Source organism: Hyla sarda, chromosome 4 (genome assembly GCF_029499605.1).
Source record: "Hyla sarda isolate aHylSar1 chromosome 4, aHylSar1.hap1, whole genome shotgun sequence".
NCBI classification, from domain to species: Eukaryota; Metazoa; Chordata; class Amphibia; order Anura; family Hylidae; genus Hyla; species Hyla sarda.
In genome coordinates, this window is record NC_079192.1 from 43779512 (window position 1) to 43800630 (window position 21119).

The window sequence follows — 21119 nt, forward strand, 5'->3', positions numbered from 1 at the left end:
CCTATGAATTTAATAATCTGAAAACTGTGAGTTTGATCCTCACTTTGGGCAATTTTTCCATCTTTTGCCATGAGGTTTGGTTGACTTCCTTAGCATCATAGAGTTAGAAAGTGGAGATGGGGATGAGTTTAGCTTTGAAGCCAAGTGGGATCTTGAGAAAATGGATATAATAAATGGCTAACAACAGATGTGTTCCGATTTCTTTCTTTTCACCCACAAAGACCAACTAGAACTCCGTCCGCTTCACTTTCAAATGACCTCACCCTCCTTTGAACTTGCCTGCAAGTTTATAAAAAAAAACACATTCCCATACCGGGAGTCGAACCCGGGCCGCCTGGGTGCAAACCAGGAATCCTAACTGCTAGACCATATGGGACCTACTTCTGCCACTGTTTTTTTGTATGAGGGAAAAAAAGAAGTAAAAAAGTGATCTAAAATTTGTATTCTTTTGAATTATCAGCTTGGCACTGGATCATACCACCATGCCACTTGCCTCGTTAGCGCAGTAGGTAGCGCGTCAGTCTCATAATCTGAAGGTTGTGAGTTCAATCCTCACACGGGGCAATTTTTCTTGGGTTTAGCCATGAGGTTTTGTTGATTTCCTTAAGAGATGGGCATGAGTTTAGCTTAGAAGGCAAGTGGACCAAATGAATGGCTTAAAGCTGTGGGGTAAGGATTTTCTTTTTTCATCCACAAAGAACAACTCCAACTCCAGCTGCTTAACTCTGCAGTGATCTGGTCGGCCTATGAATTTAATAATCTGAAAACTGTGAGTTTGATCCTCACTTTGGGCAATTTTTCCATCTTTTGCCATGAGGTTTGGTTGACTTCTTGTCTTTAGCCATGAGAGACACAACTGGGCAATTTTCTTGTCTTTAGCCATGAGGTTTTGCTGAATTCCTTAAGAGATGGGCATGAGTTTAGCTTAGAAGGCAAGTGGACCAAATGAATGGCTTAAAGCTGTGGGGTAATGATTTTCTTTTTCCATCCACAAAGTACAACTCCAACTCCAGCTGCTTAACTCTGCAGTGATCTGGTCGGCCTATGAATTTAATAATCTGAAAACTGTGAGTTTAATCCTCACACCAGGCAATTTTTCCATCTTTTGCCATGAGGTTTGGTTGACTTCCTTAGCATCATAGAGTTAGAAAGTGGAGATGGGGATGAGTTTAGCTTTGAAGCCAAGTGGGATCTTGAGAAAATGGATATAATAAATGGCTAACAACAGATGTGTTCCGATTTCTTTCTTTTCACCCACAAAGACCAACTAGAACTCCGTCCGCTTCACTTTCAAATGACCTCACCCTCCTTTGAACTTGCCTGCAAGTTTATAAAAAAAAACACATTCCCATACCGGGAGTCGAACCCGGGCCGCCTGGGTGAAAACCAGGAATCCCAACCGCTAGACCATATGGGTCCTGCTTCTGTCACAGTTTTTTTGTATGAGGAAAAAAAAGAAGTAAAAAAGTGATCTAACATTTGTATTCTTTTGAATTATCCGCTTGGCACTGGATCATACCACCATGCCGCTTGCCTCGTTAGCGCAGTCGGTAGCGCGTCAGTCTCATAATCTGAAGGTCGTGAGTTCGATCCTCACACGAGGCAATTTTTCTTTGCTTTAGCCATGAGGTTTTGTTGATTTCCTTAAGAGATGGGCATGAGTTTAGCTTAGAAGGCAAGTGGACCAAATGAATGGCTTAAAGCTGTGGGGTAAGGATTTTCTTTTTTCATCCACAAAGAACAACTCCAACTCCAGCTGCTTAACTCTGCAGTGATCTGGTCGGCCTATGAATTTAATAATCTGAAAACTGTGAGTTTGATTCTCACACCGGGCAATTTTTCCATCTTTTGCCATGAGGTTTGGTTGACTTCTTGTCTTTAGCCATGAGAGACAAAACTGGGCAATTTTCTTGTCTTTAGCCATGAGGTTTGGTTGATTTCCTTAAGAGATGGGCATGAGTTTAGCTTAGAAGGTAATTTTTCCATCTTTTGCCATGAGGTTTGGTTGACTTCTTGTCTTTAGCCATGAGAGACAAAACTGGGCAATTTTCTTGTCTTTAGCCATGAGGTTTTGCTGAATTCCTTAAGAGATGGGCATGAGTTTAGCTTAGAAGGCAAGTGGACCAAATGAATGGCTTAAAGCTGTGGGGTAATGATTTTCTTTTTCCATCCACAAAGTACAACTCCAACTCCAGCTGCTTAACTCTGCAGTGATCTGGTCGGCCTATGAATTTAATAATCTGAAAACTGTGAGTTTAATCCTCACACCAGGCAATTTTTCCATCTTTTGCCATGAGGTTTGGTTGACTTCCTTAGCATCATAGAGTTAGAAAGTGGAGATGGGGATGAGTTTAGCTTTGAAGCCAAGTGGGATCTTGAGAAAATGGATATAATAAATGGCTAACAACAGATGTGTTCCGATTTCTTTCTTTTCACCCACAAAGACCAACTAGAACTCCGTCCGCTTCACTTTCCAATGACCTCACCCTCCTTTGAACTTGCCTGCAAGTTTATAAAAAAAACACATTCCCATACCGGGAGTCGAACCCGGGCCACCTGGGTGAAAACCAGGTATCCTAACCGCTAGACCATATGGGACCTACTTCTGCCACTGTTTTTTTGTATTAGGAAAAAAAAAGAAGTAAAAAAGTGATCTAAAATTTGTATTCTTTTGAATTATCCACTTGGCACTGGATCATACCACCATGCCACTTGCCTTGTTAGCGTAGTAGGTAGCGCGTCAGTCTCATAATCTGAAGGTCGTGAGTTCGATCCTCACACGGGGCAATTTTTCTTTGCTTTAGATATGAGGTTTTGTTGATTTCCTTAAGAGATGGGCATGAGTTTAGCTTAGAAGGCAAGTGGACCAAATGAATGGCTTAAAGATGTGGGGTAATGATTTTCTTTTTCCATCCACAAAGTACAACTCCAACTCCAGCTGCTTAACTCTGCAGTGATCTGGTCGGCCTATGAATTTAATAATCTGAAAACTGTGAGTTTGATCCTCACTTTGGGCAATTTTTCCATCTTTTGCCATGAGGTTTGGTTGACTTCCTTAGCATCATAGAGTTAGAAAGTGGAGATGGGGATGAGTTTAGCTTTGAAGCCAAGTGGGATCTTGAGAAAATGGATATAATAAATGGCTAACAACAGATGTGTTCCGATTTCTTTCTTTTCACCCACAAAGACCAACTAGAACTCCGTCCGCTTCACTTTCAAATGACCTCACCCTCCTTTGAACTTGCCTGCAAGTTTATAAAAAAAAACACATTCCCATACCGGGAGTCGAACCCGGGCCGCCTGGGTGCAAACCAGGAATCCTAACTGCTAGACCATATGGGACCTACTTCTGCCACTGTTTTTTTGTATGAGGGAAAAAAAGAAGTAAAAAAGTGATCTAAAATTTGTATTCTTTTGAATTATCAGCTTGGCACTGGATCATACCACCATGCCACTTGCCTCGTTAGCGCAGTAGGTAGCGCGTCAGTCTCATAATCTGAAGGTTGTGAGTTCAATCCTCACACGGGGCAATTTTTCTTGGGTTTAGCCATGAGGTTTTGTTGATTTCCTTAAGAGATGGGCATGAGTTTAGCTTAGAAGGCAAGTGGACCAAATGAATGGCTTAAAGCTGTGGGGTAAGGATTTTCTTTTTTCATCCACAAAGAACAACTCCAACTCCAGCTGCTTAACTCTGCAGTGATCTGGTCGGCCTATGAATTTAATAATCTGAAAACTGTGAGTTTGATCCTCACTTTGGGCAATTTTTCCATCTTTTGCCATGAGGTTTGGTTGACTTCTTGTCTTTAGCCATGAGAGACACAACTGGGCAATTTTCTTGTCTTTAGCCATGAGGTTTTGCTGAATTCCTTAAGAGATGGGCATGAGTTTAGCTTAGAAGGCAAGTGGACCAAATGAATGGCTTAAAGCTGTGGGGTAATGATTTTCTTTTTCCATCCACAAAGTACAACTCCAACTCCAGCTGCTTAACTCTGCAGTGATCTGGTCGGCCTATGAATTTAATAATCTGAAAACTGTGAGTTTAATCCTCACACCAGGCAATTTTTCCATCTTTTGCCATGAGGTTTGGTTGACTTCCTTAGCATCATAGAGTTAGAAAGTGGAGATGGGGATGAGTTTAGCTTTGAAGCCAAGTGGGATCTTGAGAAAATGGATATAATAAATGGCTAACAACAGATGTGTTCCGATTTCTTTCTTTTCACCCACAAAGACCAACTAGAACTCCGTCCGCTTCACTTTCAAATGACCTCACCCTCCTTTGAACTTGCCTGCAAGTTTATAAAAAAAAACACATTCCCATACCGGGAGTCGAACCCGGGCCGCCTGGGTGAAAACCAGGAATCCCAACCGCTAGACCATATGGGTCCTGCTTCTGTCACAGTTTTTTTGTATGAGGAAAAAAAAGAAGTAAAAAAGTGATCTAACATTTGTATTCTTTTGAATTATCCGCTTGGCACTGGATCATACCACCATGCCGCTTGCCTCGTTAGCGCAGTCGGTAGCGCGTCAGTCTCATAATCTGAAGGTCGTGAGTTCGATCCTCACACGAGGCAATTTTTCTTTGCTTTAGCCATGAGGTTTTGTTGATTTCCTTAAGAGATGGGCATGAGTTTAGCTTAGAAGGCAAGTGGACCAAATGAATGGCTTAAAGCTGTGGGGTAAGGATTTTCTTTTTTCATCCACAAAGAACAACTCCAACTCCAGCTGCTTAACTCTGCAGTGATCTGGTCGGCCTATGAATTTAATAATCTGAAAACTGTGAGTTTGATTCTCACACCGGGCAATTTTTCCATCTTTTGCCATGAGGTTTGGTTGACTTCTTGTCTTTAGCCATGAGAGACAAAACTGGGCAATTTTCTTGTCTTTAGCCATGAGGTTTGGTTGATTTCCTTAAGAGATGGGCATGAGTTTAGCTTAGAAGGTAATTTTTCCATCTTTTGCCATGAGGTTTGGTTGACTTCTTGTCTTTAGCCATGAGAGACAAAACTGGGCAATTTTCTTGTCTTTAGCCATGAGGTTTTGCTGAATTCCTTAAGAGATGGGCATGAGTTTAGCTTAGAAGGCAAGTGGACCAAATGAATGGCTTAAAGCTGTGGGGTAATGATTTTCTTTTTCCATCCACAAAGTACAACTCCAACTCCAGCTGCTTAACTCTGCAGTGATCTGGTCGGCCTATGAATTTAATAATCTGAAAACTGTGAGTTTAATCCTCACACCAGGCAATTTTTCCATCTTTTGCCATGAGGTTTGGTTGACTTCCTTAGCATCATAGAGTTAGAAAGTGGAGATGGGGATGAGTTTAGCTTTGAAGCCAAGTGGGATCTTGAGAAAATGGATATAATAAATGGCTAACAACAGATGTGTTCCGATTTCTTTCTTTTCACCCACAAAGACCAACTAGAACTCCGTCCGCTTCACTTTCCAATGACCTCACCCTCCTTTGAACTTGCCTGCAAGTTTATAAAAAAAACACATTCCCATACCGGGAGTCGAACCCGGGCCACCTGGGTGAAAACCAGGTATCCTAACCGCTAGACCATATGGGACCTACTTCTGCCACTGTTTTTTTGTATTAGGAAAAAAAAAGAAGTAAAAAAGTGATCTAAAATTTGTATTCTTTTGAATTATCCACTTGGCACTGGATCATACCACCATGCCACTTGCCTTGTTAGCGTAGTAGGTAGCGCGTCAGTCTCATAATCTGAAGGTCGTGAGTTCGATCCTCACACGGGGCAATTTTTCTTTGCTTTAGATATGAGGTTTTGTTGATTTCCTTAAGAGATGGGCATGAGTTTAGCTTAGAAGGCAAGTGGACCAAATGAATGGCTTAAAGCTGTGGGGTAATGATTTTCTTTTTTCATCCACAAAGAACAACTCCAACTCCAGCTGCTTAACTCTGCAGTGATCTGGTCGGCCTATGAATTTAATAATCTGAAAACTGTTAGTTTGATTCCAACACCGGGCAATTTTTCCATCTTTTGCCATGAGGTTTGGTTGACTTCTTGTCTTTAGCCATGAGAGACAAAACTGGGCAATTTTCTTGTCTTTAGCCATGAGGTTTTGTTGATTTCCTTAAGAGATGGGCATGAGTTTAGCTTAGAAGGTAATTTTTCCATCTTTTGCCATGAGGTTTGGTTGACTTCTTGTCTTTAGCCATGAGAGACAAAACTGGGCAATTTTCCTGTCTTTAGCCATGAGGTTTTGCTGAATTCCTTAAGAGATGGGCATGAGTTTAGCTTAGAAGGCAAGTGGACCAAATGAATGGCTTAAAGCTGTGGGGTAATGATTTTCTTTTTTAAATCCACAAAGTACAACTCCAACTCCAGCTGCTTAACTCTGCAGTGATCTGGTCGGCCTATGAATTTAATAATCTGAAAACTGTGAGTTTAATCCTCACACCAGGCAATTTTTCCATCTTTTGCCATGAGGTTTGGTTGACTTCCTTAGCATCATAGAGTTAGAAAGTGGAGATGGGGATGAGTTTAGCTTTGAAGCCAAGTGGGATCTTGAGAAAATGGATATAATAAATGGCTAACAACAGATGTGTTCCGATTTCTTTCTTTTCACCCACAAAGACCAACTAGAACTCCGTCCGCTTCACATTCCAATGACCTCACCCTCCTTTGAACTTGCCTGCAAGTTTATAAAAAAAACACATTCCCATACCGGGAGTTTAACCCGGGCCACCTGGGTGAAAACCAGGTATCCTAACCGCTAGACCATATGGGACCTACTTCTGCCACTGTTTTTTTGTATGAGGAAAAAAAAGAAGTAAAAAAGTGATCTAAAATTTGTATTCTTTTGGATTATCCACTTGGCACTGGATCATACCACCATGCCACTTGCCTTGTTAGCGTAGTAGGTAGCGCGTCAGTCTCATAATCTGAAGGTCGTGAGTTCGATCCTCACACGGGGCAATTTTTCTTTGCTTTAGATATGAGGTTTTGTTGATTTCCTTAAGAGATGGGCATGAGTTTAGCTTAGAAGGCAAGTGGACCAAATGAATGGCTTAAAGCTGTGGGGTAATGATTTTCTTTTTTCATCCACAAAGAACAACTCCAACTCCAGGTGCTTAACTCTGCAGTGATCTGGTCGGCCTATGAATTTAATAATCTGAAAACTGTGAGTTTGATTCCCACACCGGGCAATTTTTCCATCTTTTGCCATGAGGTTTGGTTGACTTCTTGTCTTTAGCCATGAGAGACAAAACTGGGCAATTTTCTTGTCTTTAGCCATGAGGTTTTGCTGAATTCCTTAAGAGATGGGCATGAGTTTAGCTTAGAAGGCAAGTGGACCAAATGAATGGCTTAAAGCTGTGGGGTAATGACTTTCTTTTTCCATCCACAAAGTACAACTCCAACTCCAGCTGCTTAACTCTGCAGTGATCTGGTCGGCCTATGAATTTAATAATCTGTAAACTGTGAGTTTAATCCTCACAACAGGCAATTTTTCCATCTTTTGCCATGAGGTTTGGTTGACTTCCTTAGCATCATAGAGTTAGAAAGTGGAGATGGGGATGAGTTTAGCTTTGAAGCCAAGTGGGATCTTGAGAAAATGGATATAATAAATGGCTAACAACAGATGTGTTCCAATTTCTTTCTTTTCACCCACAAAGACCAACTACAACTCCATCCGCTTCACTTTCAAATGACCTCACCCTCCTTTGAACTTGCCTGCAAGTTTATAAAAAAAACCACATTCCGATACCTGGAGTCGAACCCGGGCCGCCTGGGTGAAAACCAGGAATCCTAACCGCAAGACCATATAGAACCTACTTCTGCCACTGTTTTTTTGTTTGAGGAAAAAAAAGAAGTAAAAAAGTGATCTAAAATTTGTATTCTTTTGAATTATCAGCTTGGCACTGGATCATGCCACCATGCCACTTGCCTCGTTAGCGCAGTAGGTAGCGCATCAGTCTCATAATCTGAAGGTCGTGAGTTCAGTCCTCACACTTGGCAATTTTTCTTGGCTTTAGCCATGAGGTTTTGTTGATTTACTTAAGAGATGGGCATGAGTTTAGCTTAGAAGGCAAGTGGACCAAATGAATGGCTTAAAGCTGTGGGGTAAGGATTTTCTTTTTTCATCCACAAAGAACAACTCCAACTCCAGCTGCTTAACTCTGCAGTGATCTGGTCGGCCTATGAATTTAATAATCTGAATACTGTGAGTTTGATTCCCACACCGGGCAATTTTTCCATCTTTTGCCATGAGGGTTCGTTGACTTCTTGTCTTTAGCCATGAGAGACAAAACTGGGCAATTTTCTTGTCTTTAGCCATGAGGTTTTGTTGATTTCCTTAAGAGATGGGCATGAGTTTAGCTTAGAAGGTAATTTTTCCATCTTTTGCCATGAGGTTTGGTTGACTTCTTGTCTTTAGCCATGAGAGACACAACTGGGCAATTTTCTTGTCTTTAGCCATGAGGTTTTGCTGAATTCCTTAAGAGATGGGCATGAGTTTAGCTTAGAAGGCAAGTGGACCAAATGAATGGCTTAAAGCTGTGGGGTAATGATTTTCTTTTTCCATCCACAAAGTACAACTCCAACTCCAGCTGCTTAACTCTGCAGTGATCTGGTCGGCCTATGAATTTAATAATCTGAAAACTGTGAGTTTAATCCTCACACCAGGCAATTTTTCCATCTTTTGCCATGAGGTTTGGTTGACTTCCTTAGCATCATAGAGTTAGAAAGTGGAGATGGGGATGAGTTTAGCTTTGAAGCCAAGTGGGATCTTGAGAAAATGGATATAATAAATGGCTAACAACAGATGTGTTCCGATTTCTTTCTTTTCACCCACAAAGACCAACTAGGACTCCGTCCGCTTGACTTTCAAATGACCTCACCCTCCTTTCAACTTGCCTGCAAGTTTGTAAAAAAAACACATTCCCATACCGGGAGTCGAACCCGGGCCACCTGGGTGAAAACCAGGAATCCTAACCGCTAGACCATATGGGACCTACTTCTGCCATTGTTTTTTTGTATGAGGAAAAAAAAAGAAGTAAAAAAGTGATCTAAAATTTGTATTCTTTTGAATTATCCACTTGGCACTGGATCATACCACCATGCCACTTGCCTTGTTAGCGTAGTAGGTAGCGCGTTAGTCTCATAATCTGAAGGTCGTGAGTTCGATCCTCACACGGGGCAATTTTTCTTGGCTTTAGCCATGAGGTTTTGTTGATTTCCTTAAGAGATGGGCATGAGTTTAGCTTAGAAGGCAAGTGGACCAAATGAATGGCTTAAAGCTGTGGGGTAATGATTTTCTTTTTTCATCCACAAAGAACAACTCAAACTCCAGCTGCTTAACTCTGCAGTGATCTGGTCGGCCTATGAATTTAATAATCTGAAAACTGTGAGTTTGATTCCCACACCGGGCAATTTTTCCATCTTTTGCCATGAGGTTTCGTTGACTTCTTGTCTTTAGCCATTAGAGACAAAACTGGGCAATTTTCTTGTCTTTAGCCATGAGGTTTTGTTAATTTCCTTAAGAGATGGGCATGAGTTTAGCTTAGAAGGTAATTTTTCCATCTTTTGCCATGAGGTTTGGTTGACTTCTTGTCTTTAGCCATGAGAGACACAACTGGGCAATTTTCTTGTCTTTAGCCATGAGGTTTTGCTGAATTCCTTAAGAGATGGGCATGAGTTTAGCTTAGAAGGCAAGTGGACCAAATGAATGGCTTAAAGCTGTGGGGTAATGATTTTCTTTTTCCATCCACAAAGTACAACTCCAACTCCAGCTGCTTAACTCTGCAGTGATCTGGTCGGCCTATGAATTTAATAATCTGAAAACTGTGAGTTTAATCCTCACACCAGGCAATTTTTCCATCTTTTGCCATGAGGTTTGGTTGACTTCCTTAGCATCATAGAGTTAGAAAGTGGAGATGGGGATGAGTTTAGCTTTGAAGCCAAGTGGGATCTTGAGAAAATGGATATAATAAATGGCTAACAACAGATGTGTTCCGATTTCTCTCTTTTCACCCACAAAGACCAACTAGAACTCCGTCCGCTTCACTTTCAAATGACCTCACCCTCCTTTGAACTTGCCTTCAAGTTTATAAAAAAAAACACATTCCCATACCGGGAGTCGAACCCGGGCAGCCTGGGTGAAAACCAGGAATCCTAACCGCTAGACCATATGAGACCTGCTCCTGCAACAGTCTTTTTGTATGAGGAAAAAAAAGAAGTAAAAAAGTGATCTAAAATTTGTATTCTTTTGAATTATCCACTTGGCACTGGATCATACCACCATGCCACTTGCCTTGTTAGCGCAGTAGGTAGCGCGTCAGTCTCATAATCTGAAGGTCGTGAGTTCGATCCTCACACGGGGCAATTTTTCTTGGCTTTAGCCATGAGGTTTTGTTGATTTACTTAAGAGATGGGCATGAGTTTAGCTTAGAAGGCAAGTGGACCAAATGAATGGCTTAAAGCTGTGGGGTAATGATTTTCTTTTTTCATCCACAAAGAACAACTCCAACTCCAGCTGCTTAACTCTGCAGTGATCTGGTCGGCCTATGAATTTAATAATCTGAAAACTGTTAGTTTGATTCCCACACCGGGCAATTTTTCCATCTTTTGCCATGAGGTTTCGTTGACTTCTTGTCTTTAGCCATGAGAGACCAAACTGGGCAATTTTCTTGTCTTTAGCCATGAGGTTTTGTTGATTTCCTTAAGAGATGGGCATGAGTTTAGCTTAGAAGGTAATTTTTCCATCTTTTGCCATGAGGTTTGGTTGACTTCTTGTCTTTAGCCATGAGAGACACAACTGGGCAATTTTCTTGTCTTTAGCCATGAGGTTTTGCTGAATTCCTTAAGAGATGGGCATGAGTTTAGCTTAGAAGGCAAGTGGACCAAATGAATGGCTTAAAGCTGTGGGGTAATGATTTTCTTTTTCCATCCACAAAGTACAACTCCAACTCCAGCTGCTTAACTCTGCAGTGATCTGGTCGGCCTATGAATTTAATAATCTGAAAACTGTGAGTTTAATCCTCACACCAGGCAATTTTTCCATCTTTTGCCATGAGGTTTGGTTGACTTCCTTAGCATCATAGAGTTAGAAAGTGGAGATGGGGATGAGTTTAGCTTTGAAGCCAAGTGGGATCTTGAGAAAATGGATATAATAAATGGCTAACAACAGATGTGTTCCGATTTCTTTCTTTTCACCCACAAAGACCAACTAGGACTCCGTCCGCTTGACTTTCAAATGACCTCACCCTCCTTTCAACTTGCCTGCAAGTTTGTAAAAAAAACACATTCCCATACCGGGAGTCGAACCCGGGCCACCTGGGTGAAAACCAGGAATCCTAACCGCTAGACCATATGGGACCTACTTCTGCCATTGTTTTTTTGTATGAGGAAAAAAAAAGAAGTAAAAAAGTGATCTAAAATTTGTATTCTTTTGAATTATCCACTTGGCACTGGATCATACCACCATGCCACTTGCCTTGTTAGCGCAGTAGGTAGCGCGTCAGTCTCATAATCTGAAGGTCGTGAGTTCGATCCTCACACGGGGCAATTTTTCTTGGCTTTAGCCATGAGGTTTTGTTGATTTACTTAAGAGATGGGCATGAGTTTAGCTTAGAAGGCAAGTGGACCAAATGAATGGCTTAAAGCTGTGGGGTAATGATTTTCTTTTTTCATCCACAAAGAACAACTCCAACTCCAGCTGCTTAACTCTGCAGTGATCTGGTCGGCCTATGAATTTAATAATCTGAAAACTGTTAGTTTGATTCCCACACCGGGCAATTTTTCCATCTTTTGCCATGAGGTTTCGTTGACTTCTTGTCTTTAGCCATGAGAGACCAAACTGGGCAATTTTCTTGTCTTTAGCCATGAGGTTTTGTTGATTTCCTTAAGAGATGGGCATGAGTTTAGCTTAGAAGGTAATTTTTCCATCTTTTGCCATGAGGTTTGGTTGACTTCTTGTCTTTAGCCATGAGAGACACAACTGGGCAATTTTCTTGTCTTTAGCCATGAGGTTTTGCTGAATTCCTTAAGAGATGGGCATGAGTTTAGCTTAGAAGGCAAGTGGACCAAATGAATGGCTTAAAGCTGTGGGGTAATGATTTTCTTTTTCCATCCACAAAGTACAACTCCAACTCCAGCTGCTTAACTCTGCAGTGATCTGGTCGGCCTATGAATTTAATAATCTGAAAACTGTGAGTTTAATCCTCACACCAGGCAATTTTTCCATCTTTTGCCATGAGGTTTGGTTGACTTCCTTAGCATCATAGAGTTAGAAAGTGGAGATGGGGATGAGTTTAGCTTTGAAGCCAAGTGGGATCTTGAGAAAATGGATATAATAAATGGCTAACAACAGATGTGTTCCGATTTCTTTCTTTTCACCCACAAAGACCAACTAGGACTCCGTCCGCTTGACTTTCAAATGACCTCACCCTCCTTTCAACTTGCCTGCAAGTTTGTAAAAAAAACACATTCCCATACCGGGAGTCGAACCCGGGCCACCTGGGTGAAAACCAGGAATCCTAACCGCTAGACCATATGGGACCTACTTCTGCCATTGTTTTTTTGTATGAGGAAAAAAAAAGAAGAAAAAAAGTGATCTAAAATTTGTATTCTTTTGAATTATCCACTTGGCACTGGATCATACCACCATGCCACTTGCCTTGTTAGCGTAGTAGGTAGCGCGTTAGTCTCATAATCTGAAGGTCGTGAGTTCGATCCTCACACGGGGCAATTTTTCTTGGCTTTAGCCATGAGGTTTTGTTGATTTCCTTAAGAGATGGGCATGAGTTTAGCTTAGAAGGCAAGTGGACCAAATGAATGGCTTAAAGCTGTGGGGTAATGATTTTCTTTTTTCATCCACAAAGAACAACTCAAACTCCAGCTGCTTAACTCTGCAGTGATCTGGTCGGCCTATGAATTTAATAATCTGAAAACTGTGAGTTTGATTCCCACACCGGGCAATTTTTCCATCTTTTGCCATGAGGTTTCGTTGACTTCTTGTCTTTAGCCATTAGAGACAAAACTGGGCAATTTTCTTGTCTTTAGCCATGAGGTTTTGTTAATTTCCTTAAGAGATGGGCATGAGTTTAGCTTAGAAGGTAATTTTTCCATCTTTTGCCATGAGGTTTGGTTGACTTCTTGTCTTTAGCCATGAGAGACACAACTGGGCAATTTTCTTGTCTTTAGCCATGAGGTTTTGCTGAATTCCTTAAGAGATGGGCATGAGTTTAGCTTAGAAGGCAAGTGGACCAAATGAATGGCTTAAAGCTGTGGGGTAATGATTTTCTTTTTCCATCCACAAAGTACAACTCCAACTCCAGCTGCTTAACTCTGCAGTGATCTGGTCGGCCTATGAATTTAATAATCTGAAAACTGTGAGTTTAATCCTCACACCAGGCAATTTTTCCATCTTTTGCCATGAGGTTTGGTTGACTTCCTTAGCATCATAGAGTTAGAAAGTGGAGATGGGGATGAGTTTAGCTTTGAAGCCAAGTGGGATCTTGAGAAAATGGATATAATAAATGGCTAACAACAGATGTGTTCCGATTTCTCTCTTTTCACCCACAAAGACCAACTAGAACTCCGTCCGCTTCACTTTCAAATGACCTCACCCTCCTTTGAACTTGCCTTCAAGTTTATAAAAAAAAACACATTCCCATACCGGGAGTCGAACCCGGGCAGCCTGGGTGAAAACCAGGAATCCTAACCGCTAGACCATATGAGACCTGCTCCTGCAACAGTCTTTTTGTATGAGGAAAAAAAAGAAGTAAAAAAGTGATCTAAAATTTGTATTCTTTTGAATTATCCACTTGGCACTGGATCATACCACCATGCCACTTGCCTTGTTAGCGCAGTAGGTAGCGCGTCAGTCTCATAATCTGAAGGTCGTGAGTTCGATCCTCACACGGGGCAATTTTTCTTGGCTTTAGCCATGAGGTTTTGTTGATTTACTTAAGAGATGGGCATGAGTTTAGCTTAGAAGGCAAGTGGACCAAATGAATGGCTTAAAGCTGTGGGGTAATGATTTTCTTTTTTCATCCACAAAGAACAACTCCAACTCCAGCTGCTTAACTCTGCAGTGATCTGGTCGGCCTATGAATTTAATAATCTGAAAACTGTTAGTTTGATTCCCACACCGGGCAATTTTTCCATCTTTTGCCATGAGGTTTCGTTGACTTCTTGTCTTTAGCCATGAGAGACAAAACTGGGCAATTTTCTTGTCTTTAGCCATGAGGTTTTGTTGATTTCCTTAAGAGATGGGCATGAGTTTAGCTTAGAAGGTAATTTTTCCATCTTTTGCCATGAGGTTTGGTTGACTTCTTGTCTTTAGCCATGAGAGACACAACTGGGCAATTTTCTTGTCTTTAGCCATGAGGTTTTGCTGAATTCCTTAAGAGATGGGCATGAGTTTAGCTTAGAAGGCAAGTGGACCAAATGAATGGCTTAAAGCTGTGGGGTAATGATTTTCTTTTTCCATCCACAAAGTACAACTCCAACTCCAGCTGCTTAACTCTGCAGTGATCTGGTCGGCCTATGAATTTAATAATCTGAAAACTGTGAGTTTAATCCTCACACCAGGCAATTTTTCCATCTTTTGCCATGAGGTTTGGTTGACTTCCTTAGCATCATAGAGTTAGAAAGTGGAGATGGGGATGAGTTTAGCTTTGAAGCCAAGTGGGATCTTGAGAAAATGGATATAATAAATGGCTAACAACAGATGTGTTCCGATTTCTTTCTTTTCACCCACAAAGACCAACTAGGACTCCGTCCGCTTGACTTTCAAATGACCTCACCCTCCTTTCAACTTGCCTGCAAGTTTGTAAAAAAAACACATTCCCATACCGGGAGTCGAACCCGGGCCACCTGGGTGAAAACCAGGAATCCTAACCGCTAGACCATATGGGACCTACTTCTGCCATTGTTTTTTTGTATGAGGAAAAAAAAGAAGTAAAAAAGTGATCTAAAATTTGTATTCTTTTGAATTATCCACTTGGCACTGGATCATACCACCATGCCACTTGCCTTGTTAGCGTAGTAGGTAGCGCGTTAGTCTCATAATCTGAAGGTCGTGAGTTCGATCCTCACACGGGGCAATTTTTCTTGGCTTTAGCCATGAGGTTTTGTTGATTTCCTTAAGAGATGGGCATGAGTTTAGCTTAGAAGGCAAGTGGACCAAATGAATGGCTTAAAGCTGTGGGGTAATGATTTTCTTTTTTCATCCACAAAGAACAACTCAAACTCCAGCTGCTTAACTCTGCAGTGATCTGGTCGGCCTATGAATTTAATAATCTGAAAACTGTGAGTTTGATTCCCACACCGGGCAATTTTTCCATCTTTTGCCATGAGGTTTCGTTGACTTCTTGTCTTTAGCCATTAGAGACAAAACTGGGCAATTTTCTTGTCTTTAGCCATGAGGTTTTGTTAATTTCCTTAAGAGATGGGCATGAGTTTAGCTTAGAAGGTAATTTTTCCATCTTTTGCCATGAGGTTTGGTTGACTTCTTGTCTTTAGCCATGAGAGACACAACTGGGCAATTTTCTTGTCTTTAGCCATGAGGTTTTGCTGAATTCCTTAAGAGATGGGCATGAGTTTAGCTTAGAAGGCAAGTGGACCAAATGAATGGCTTAAAGCTGTGGGGTAATGATTTTCTTTTTCCATCCACAAAGTACAACTCCAACTCCAGCTGCTTAACTCTGCAGTGATCTGGTCGGCCTATGAATTTAATAATCTGAAAACTGTGAGTTTAATCCTCACACCAGGCAATTTTTCCATCTTTTGCCATGAGGTTTGGTTGACTTCCTTAGCATCATAGAGTTAGAAAGTGGAGATGGGGATGAGTTTAGCTTTGAAGCCAAGTGGGATCTTGAGAAAATGGATATAATAAATGGCTAACAACAGATGTGTTCCGATTTCTCTCTTTTCACCCACAAAGACCAACTAGAACTCCGTCCGCTTCACTTTCAAATGACCTCACCCTCCTTTGAACTTGCCTTCAAGTTTATAAAAAAAAAACACATTCCCATACCGGGAGTCGAACCCGGGCAGCCTGGGTGAAAACCAGGAATCCTAACCGCTAGACCATATGAGACCTGCTCCTGCAACAGTCTTTTTGTATGAGGAAAAAAAAGAAGTAAAAAAGTGATCTAAAATTTGTATTCTTTTGAATTATCCACTTGGCACTGGATCATACCACCATGCCACTTGCCTTGTTAGCGCAGTAGGTAGCGCGTCAGTCTCATAATCTGAAGGTCGTGAGTTCGATCCTCACACGGGGCAATTTTTCTTGGCTTTAGCCATGAGGTTTTGTTGATTTACTTAAGAGATGGGCATGAGTTTAGCTTAGAAGGCAAGTGGACCAAATGAATGGCTTAAAGCTGTGGGGTAATGATTTTCTTTTTTCATCCACAAAGAACAACTCCAACTCCAGCTGCTTAACTCTGCAGTGATCTGGTCGGCCTATGAATTTAATAATCTGAAAACTGTTAGTTTGATTCCCACACCGGGCAATTTTTCCATCTTTTGCCATGAGGTTTCGTTGACTTCTTGTCTTTAGCCATGAGAGACAAAACTGGGCAATTTTCTTGTCTTTAGCCATGAGGTTTTGTTGATTTCCTTAAGAGATGGGCATGAGTTTAGCTTAGAAGGTAATTTTTCCATCTTTTGCCATGAGGTTTGGTTGACTTCTTGTCTTTAGCCATGAGAGACACAACTGGGCAATTTTCTTGTCTTTAGCCATGAGGTTTTGCTGAATTCCTTAAGAGATGGGCATGAGTTTAGCTTAGAAGGCAAGTGGACCAAATGAATGGCTTAAAGCTGTGGGGTAATGATTTTCTTTTTCCATCCACAAAGTACAACTCCAACTCCAGCTGCTTAACTCTGCAGTGATCTGGTCGGCCTATGAATTTAATAATCTGAAAACTGTGAGTTTAATCCTCACACCAGGCAATTTTTCCATCTTTTGCCATGAGGTTTGGTTGACTTCCTTAGCATCATAGAGTTAGAAAGTGGAGATGGGGATGAGTTTAGCTTTGAAGCCAAGTGGGATCTTGAGAAAATGGATATAATAAATGGCTAACAACAGATGTGTTCCGATTTCTTTCTTTTCACCCACAAAGACCAACTAGGACTCCGTCCGCTTGACTTTCAAATGACCTCACCCTCCTTTCAACTTGCCTGCAAGTTTGTAAAAAAAACACATTCCCATACCGGGAGTCGAACCCGGGCCACCTGGGTGAAAACCAGGAATCCTAACCGCTAGACCATATGGGACCTACTTCTGCCATTGTTTTTTTGTATGAGGAAAAAAAAGAAGTAAAAAAGTGATCTAAAATTTGTATTCTTTTGAATTATCCACTTGGCACTGGATCATACCACCATGCCACTTGCCTTGTTAGCGTAGTAGGTAGCGCGTTAGTCTCATAATCTGAAGGTCGTGAGTTCGATCCTCACACGGGGCAATTTTTCTTGGCTTTAGCCATGAGGTTTTGTTGATTTCCTTAAGAGATGGGCATGAGTTTAGCTTAGAAGGCAAGTGGACCAAATGAATGGCTTAAAGCTGTGGGGTAATGATTTTCTTTTTTCATCCACAAAGAACAACTCAAACTCCAGCTGCTTAACTCTGCAGTGATCTGGTCGGCCTATGAATTTAATAATCTGAAAACTGTGAGTTTGATTCCCACACCGGGCAATTTTTCCATCTTTTGCCATGAGGTTTCGTTGACTTCTTGTCTTTAGCCATTAGAGACAAAACTGGGCAATTTTCTTGTCTTTAGCCATGAGGTTTTGTTAATTTCCTTAAGAGATGGGCATGAGTTTAGCTTAGAAGGTAATTTTTCCATCTTTTGCCATGAGGTTTGGTTGACTTCTTGTCTTTAGCCATGAGAGACACAACTGGGCAATTTTCTTGTCTTTAGCCATGAGGTTTTGCTGAATTCCTTAAGAGATGGGCATGAGTTTAGCTTAGAAGGCAAGTGGACCAAATGAATGGCTTAAAGCTGTGGGGTAATGATTTTCTTTTTCCATCCACAAAGTACAACTCCAACTCCAGCTGCTTAACTCTGCAGTGATCTGGTCGGCCTATGAATTTAATAATCTGAAAACTGTGAGTTTAATCCTCACACCAGGCAATTTTTCCATCTTTTGCCATGAGGTTTGGTTGACTTCCTTAGCATCATAGAGTTAGAAAGTGGAGATGGGGATGAGTTTAGCTTTGAAGCCAAGTGGGATCTTGAGAAAATGGATATAATAAATGGCTAACAACAGATGTGTTCCGATTTCTCTCTTTTCACCCACAAAGACCAACTAGAACTCCGTCCGCTTCACTTTCAAATGACCTCACCCTCCTTTGAACTTGCCTGCAAGTTTATAAAAAAAAACACATTCCCATACCGGGAGTCGAACCCGGGCAGCCTGGGTGAAAACCAGGAATCCTAACCGCTAGACCATATGAGACCTGCTCCTGCAACAGTCTTTTTGTATGAGGAAAAAAAAGAAGTAAAAAAGTGATCTAAAATTTGTATTCTTTTGAATTATCCACTTGGCACTGGATCATACCACCATGCCACTTGCCTTGTTAGCGCAGTAGGTAGCGCGTCAGTCTCATAATCTGAAGGTCGTGAGTTCGATCCTCACACGGGGCAATTTTTCTTGGCTTTAGCCATGAGGTTTTGTTGATTTACTTAAGAGATGGGCATGAGTTTAGCTTAGAAGGCAAGTGGACCAAATGAATGGCTTAAAGCTGTGGGGTAATGATTTTCTTTTTTCATCCACAAAGAACAACTCCAACTCCAGCTGCTTAACTCTGCAGTGATCTGGTCGGCCTATGAATTTAATAATCTGAAAACTGTTAGTTTGATTCCCACACCGGGCAATTTTTCCATCTTTTGCCATGAGGTTTCGTTGACTTCTTGTCTTTAGCCATGAGAGACAAAACTGGGCAATTTTCTTGTCTTTAGCCATGAGGTTTTGTTGATTTCCTTAAGAGATGGGCATGAGTTTAGCTTAGAAGGTAATTTTTCCATCTTTTGCCATGAGGTTTGGTTGACTTCTTGTCTTTAGCCATGAGAGACACAACTGGGCAATTTTCTTGTCTTTAGCCATGAGGTTTTGCTGAATTCCTTAAGAGATGGGCATGAGTTTAGCTTAGAAGGCAAGTGGACCAAATGAATGGCTTAAAGCTGTGGGGTAATGATTTTCTTTTTCCATCCACAAAGTACAACTCCAACTCCAGCTGCTTAACTCTGCAGTGATCTGGTCGGCCTATGAATTTAATAATCTGAAAACTGTGAGTTTAATCCTCACACCAGGCAATTTTTCCATCTTTTGCCATGAGGTTTGGTTGACTTCCTTAGCATCATAGAGTTAGAAAGTGGAGATGGGGATGAGTTTAGCTTTGAAGCCAAGTGGGATCTTGAGAAAATGGATATAATAAATGGCTAACAACAGATGTGTTCCGATTTCTTTCTTTTCACCCACAAAGACCAACTAGGACTCCGTCCGCTCGACTTTCAAATGACCTCACCCTCCTTTCAACTTGCCTGCAAGTTTGTAAAAAAAACACATTCCCATACCGGGAGTCGAACCCGGGCCACCTGGGTGAAAACCAGGAATCCTAACCGCTAGACCATATGGGACCTACTTCTGCCATTGTTTTTTTGTATGAGGAAAAAAAAGAAGTAAAAAAGTGATCTAAAATTTGTATTCTTTTGAATTATCCACTTGGCACTGGATCATACCACCATGCCACTTGCCTTGTTAGCGTAGTAGGTAGCGCGTTAGTCTCATAATCTGAAGGTCGTGAGTTCGATCCTCACACGGGGCAATTTTTCTTGGCTTTAGCCATGAGGTTTTGTTGATTTCCTTAAGAGATGGGCATGAGTTTAGCTTAGAAGGCAAGTGGACCAAATGAATGGCTTAAAGCTGTGGGGTAATGATTTTCTTTTTTCATCCACAAAGAACAACTCAAACTCCAGCTGCTTAACTCTGCAGTGATCTGGTCGGCCTATGAATTTAATAATCTGAAAACTGTGAGTTTGATTCCCACACCGGGCAATTTTTCCATCTTTTGCCATGAGGTTTCGTTGACTTCTTGTCTTTAGCCATTAGAGACAAAACTGGGCAATTTTCTTGTCTTTAGCCATGAGGTTTTGTTAATTTCCTTAAGAGATGGGCATGAGTTTAGCTTAGAAGGTAATTTTTCCATCTTTTGCCATGAGGTTTGGTTGACTTCTTGTCTTTAGCCATGAGAGACACAACTGGGCAATTTTCTTGTCTTTAGCCATGAGGTTTTGCTGAATTCCTTAAGAGATGGGCATGAGTTTAGCTTAGAAGGCAAGTGGACCAAATGAATGGCTTAAAGCTGTGGGGTAATGATTTTCTTTTTCCATCCACAAAGTACAACTCCAACTCCAGCTGCTTAACTCTGCAGTGATCTGGTCGGCCTATGAATTTAATAATCTGAAAACTGTGAGTTTAATCCTCACACCAGGCAATTTTTCCATCTTTTGCCATGAGGTTTGGTTGACTTCCTTAGCATCATAGAGTTAGAAAGTGGAGATGGGGATGAGTTTAGCTTTGAAGCCAAGTGGGATCTTGAGAAAATGGATATAATAAATGGCTAACAACAGATGTGTTCCGATTTCTCTCTTTTCACCCACAAAGACCAACTAGAACTCCGTCCGCTTCACTTTCAAATGACCTCACCCTCCTTTGAACTTGCCTGCAAGTTTATAAAAAAAAACACATTCCCATACCGGGAGTCGAACCCGGGCAGCCTGGGTGAAAACCAGGAATCCTAACCGCTAGACCATATGAGACCTGCTCCTGCAACAGTCTTTTTGTATGAGGAAAAAAAAGAAGTAAAAAAGTGATCTAAAATTTGTATTCTTTTGAATTATCCACTTGGCACTGGATCATACCACCATGCCACTTGCCTTGTTAGCGCAGTAGGTAGCGCGTCAGTCTCATAATCTGAAGGTCGTGAGTTCGATCCTCACACGGGGCAATTTTTCTTGGCTTTAGCCATGAGGTTTTGTTGATTTCCTTAAGAGATGGGCATGAGTTTAGCTTAGAAGGCAAGTGGACCAAATGAATGGCTTAAAGCTGTGGGGTAATGATTTTCTTTTTTCATCCACAAAGAACAACTCC

The 21119-nt window shown here is 41.3% G+C and overlaps 34 non-coding genes across 34 annotated transcripts; 18 read left to right on the forward strand and 16 right to left on the reverse strand.

Annotated features, from left to right (window-relative positions):
- Positions 1-304: 304 nt before the first annotated feature.
- Positions 305-376, reverse strand: TRNAA-UGC (transfer RNA alanine (anticodon UGC)). Its single transcript has one exon. It is a non-coding gene; the product is annotated as a tRNA-Ala (tRNA).
- Positions 377-491: 115 nt separating this feature from the next.
- TRNAM-CAU (transfer RNA methionine (anticodon CAU)) lies at positions 492-564 on the forward strand. The gene has a single exon. It is a non-coding gene; the product is annotated as a tRNA-Met (tRNA).
- A 968-nt stretch (positions 565-1532) lies between these two features.
- On the forward strand, positions 1533-1605 carry TRNAM-CAU (transfer RNA methionine (anticodon CAU)). Its single transcript has one exon. It is a non-coding gene; the product is annotated as a tRNA-Met (tRNA).
- Positions 1606-2526: 921 nt separating this feature from the next.
- TRNAE-UUC (transfer RNA glutamic acid (anticodon UUC)) lies at positions 2527-2598 on the reverse strand. Its single transcript has one exon. It is a non-coding gene; the product is annotated as a tRNA-Glu (tRNA).
- Positions 2599-2714: 116 nt separating this feature from the next.
- Positions 2715-2787, forward strand: TRNAM-CAU (transfer RNA methionine (anticodon CAU)). The gene has a single exon. It is a non-coding gene; the product is annotated as a tRNA-Met (tRNA).
- A 483-nt stretch (positions 2788-3270) lies between these two features.
- TRNAA-UGC (transfer RNA alanine (anticodon UGC)) lies at positions 3271-3342 on the reverse strand. Its single transcript has one exon. It is a non-coding gene; the product is annotated as a tRNA-Ala (tRNA).
- Positions 3343-3457: 115 nt separating this feature from the next.
- TRNAM-CAU (transfer RNA methionine (anticodon CAU)) lies at positions 3458-3530 on the forward strand. Its single transcript has one exon. It is a non-coding gene; the product is annotated as a tRNA-Met (tRNA).
- Positions 3531-4498: 968 nt separating this feature from the next.
- TRNAM-CAU (transfer RNA methionine (anticodon CAU)) lies at positions 4499-4571 on the forward strand. Its single transcript has one exon. It is a non-coding gene; the product is annotated as a tRNA-Met (tRNA).
- Positions 4572-5492: 921 nt separating this feature from the next.
- On the reverse strand, positions 5493-5564 carry TRNAE-UUC (transfer RNA glutamic acid (anticodon UUC)). Its single transcript has one exon. It is a non-coding gene; the product is annotated as a tRNA-Glu (tRNA).
- A 116-nt stretch (positions 5565-5680) lies between these two features.
- Positions 5681-5753, forward strand: TRNAM-CAU (transfer RNA methionine (anticodon CAU)). The gene has a single exon. It is a non-coding gene; the product is annotated as a tRNA-Met (tRNA).
- A 922-nt stretch (positions 5754-6675) lies between these two features.
- On the reverse strand, positions 6676-6747 carry TRNAE-UUC (transfer RNA glutamic acid (anticodon UUC)). Its single transcript has one exon. It is a non-coding gene; the product is annotated as a tRNA-Glu (tRNA).
- Positions 6748-6862: 115 nt separating this feature from the next.
- On the forward strand, positions 6863-6935 carry TRNAM-CAU (transfer RNA methionine (anticodon CAU)). The gene has a single exon. It is a non-coding gene; the product is annotated as a tRNA-Met (tRNA).
- Positions 6936-8897: 1962 nt separating this feature from the next.
- TRNAE-UUC (transfer RNA glutamic acid (anticodon UUC)) lies at positions 8898-8969 on the reverse strand. Its single transcript has one exon. It is a non-coding gene; the product is annotated as a tRNA-Glu (tRNA).
- Positions 8970-9085: 116 nt separating this feature from the next.
- On the forward strand, positions 9086-9158 carry TRNAM-CAU (transfer RNA methionine (anticodon CAU)). Its single transcript has one exon. It is a non-coding gene; the product is annotated as a tRNA-Met (tRNA).
- Positions 9159-10080: 922 nt separating this feature from the next.
- Positions 10081-10152, reverse strand: TRNAE-UUC (transfer RNA glutamic acid (anticodon UUC)). The gene has a single exon. It is a non-coding gene; the product is annotated as a tRNA-Glu (tRNA).
- Positions 10153-10267: 115 nt separating this feature from the next.
- On the forward strand, positions 10268-10340 carry TRNAM-CAU (transfer RNA methionine (anticodon CAU)). The gene has a single exon. It is a non-coding gene; the product is annotated as a tRNA-Met (tRNA).
- A 921-nt stretch (positions 10341-11261) lies between these two features.
- TRNAE-UUC (transfer RNA glutamic acid (anticodon UUC)) lies at positions 11262-11333 on the reverse strand. Its single transcript has one exon. It is a non-coding gene; the product is annotated as a tRNA-Glu (tRNA).
- Positions 11334-11449: 116 nt separating this feature from the next.
- TRNAM-CAU (transfer RNA methionine (anticodon CAU)) lies at positions 11450-11522 on the forward strand. Its single transcript has one exon. It is a non-coding gene; the product is annotated as a tRNA-Met (tRNA).
- Positions 11523-12443: 921 nt separating this feature from the next.
- Positions 12444-12515, reverse strand: TRNAE-UUC (transfer RNA glutamic acid (anticodon UUC)). The gene has a single exon. It is a non-coding gene; the product is annotated as a tRNA-Glu (tRNA).
- A 116-nt stretch (positions 12516-12631) lies between these two features.
- On the forward strand, positions 12632-12704 carry TRNAM-CAU (transfer RNA methionine (anticodon CAU)). Its single transcript has one exon. It is a non-coding gene; the product is annotated as a tRNA-Met (tRNA).
- Positions 12705-13626: 922 nt separating this feature from the next.
- On the reverse strand, positions 13627-13698 carry TRNAE-UUC (transfer RNA glutamic acid (anticodon UUC)). Its single transcript has one exon. It is a non-coding gene; the product is annotated as a tRNA-Glu (tRNA).
- A 115-nt stretch (positions 13699-13813) lies between these two features.
- Positions 13814-13886, forward strand: TRNAM-CAU (transfer RNA methionine (anticodon CAU)). The gene has a single exon. It is a non-coding gene; the product is annotated as a tRNA-Met (tRNA).
- Positions 13887-14807: 921 nt separating this feature from the next.
- On the reverse strand, positions 14808-14879 carry TRNAE-UUC (transfer RNA glutamic acid (anticodon UUC)). The gene has a single exon. It is a non-coding gene; the product is annotated as a tRNA-Glu (tRNA).
- A 115-nt stretch (positions 14880-14994) lies between these two features.
- On the forward strand, positions 14995-15067 carry TRNAM-CAU (transfer RNA methionine (anticodon CAU)). Its single transcript has one exon. It is a non-coding gene; the product is annotated as a tRNA-Met (tRNA).
- A 923-nt stretch (positions 15068-15990) lies between these two features.
- On the reverse strand, positions 15991-16062 carry TRNAE-UUC (transfer RNA glutamic acid (anticodon UUC)). Its single transcript has one exon. It is a non-coding gene; the product is annotated as a tRNA-Glu (tRNA).
- Positions 16063-16177: 115 nt separating this feature from the next.
- On the forward strand, positions 16178-16250 carry TRNAM-CAU (transfer RNA methionine (anticodon CAU)). The gene has a single exon. It is a non-coding gene; the product is annotated as a tRNA-Met (tRNA).
- Positions 16251-17171: 921 nt separating this feature from the next.
- Positions 17172-17243, reverse strand: TRNAE-UUC (transfer RNA glutamic acid (anticodon UUC)). Its single transcript has one exon. It is a non-coding gene; the product is annotated as a tRNA-Glu (tRNA).
- A 115-nt stretch (positions 17244-17358) lies between these two features.
- TRNAM-CAU (transfer RNA methionine (anticodon CAU)) lies at positions 17359-17431 on the forward strand. Its single transcript has one exon. It is a non-coding gene; the product is annotated as a tRNA-Met (tRNA).
- Positions 17432-18353: 922 nt separating this feature from the next.
- TRNAE-UUC (transfer RNA glutamic acid (anticodon UUC)) lies at positions 18354-18425 on the reverse strand. Its single transcript has one exon. It is a non-coding gene; the product is annotated as a tRNA-Glu (tRNA).
- Positions 18426-18540: 115 nt separating this feature from the next.
- Positions 18541-18613, forward strand: TRNAM-CAU (transfer RNA methionine (anticodon CAU)). The gene has a single exon. It is a non-coding gene; the product is annotated as a tRNA-Met (tRNA).
- Positions 18614-19534: 921 nt separating this feature from the next.
- TRNAE-UUC (transfer RNA glutamic acid (anticodon UUC)) lies at positions 19535-19606 on the reverse strand. The gene has a single exon. It is a non-coding gene; the product is annotated as a tRNA-Glu (tRNA).
- Positions 19607-19721: 115 nt separating this feature from the next.
- TRNAM-CAU (transfer RNA methionine (anticodon CAU)) lies at positions 19722-19794 on the forward strand. The gene has a single exon. It is a non-coding gene; the product is annotated as a tRNA-Met (tRNA).
- Positions 19795-20716: 922 nt separating this feature from the next.
- TRNAE-UUC (transfer RNA glutamic acid (anticodon UUC)) lies at positions 20717-20788 on the reverse strand. The gene has a single exon. It is a non-coding gene; the product is annotated as a tRNA-Glu (tRNA).
- A 115-nt stretch (positions 20789-20903) lies between these two features.
- On the forward strand, positions 20904-20976 carry TRNAM-CAU (transfer RNA methionine (anticodon CAU)). Its single transcript has one exon. It is a non-coding gene; the product is annotated as a tRNA-Met (tRNA).
- Positions 20977-21119: the final 143 nt, after the last annotated feature.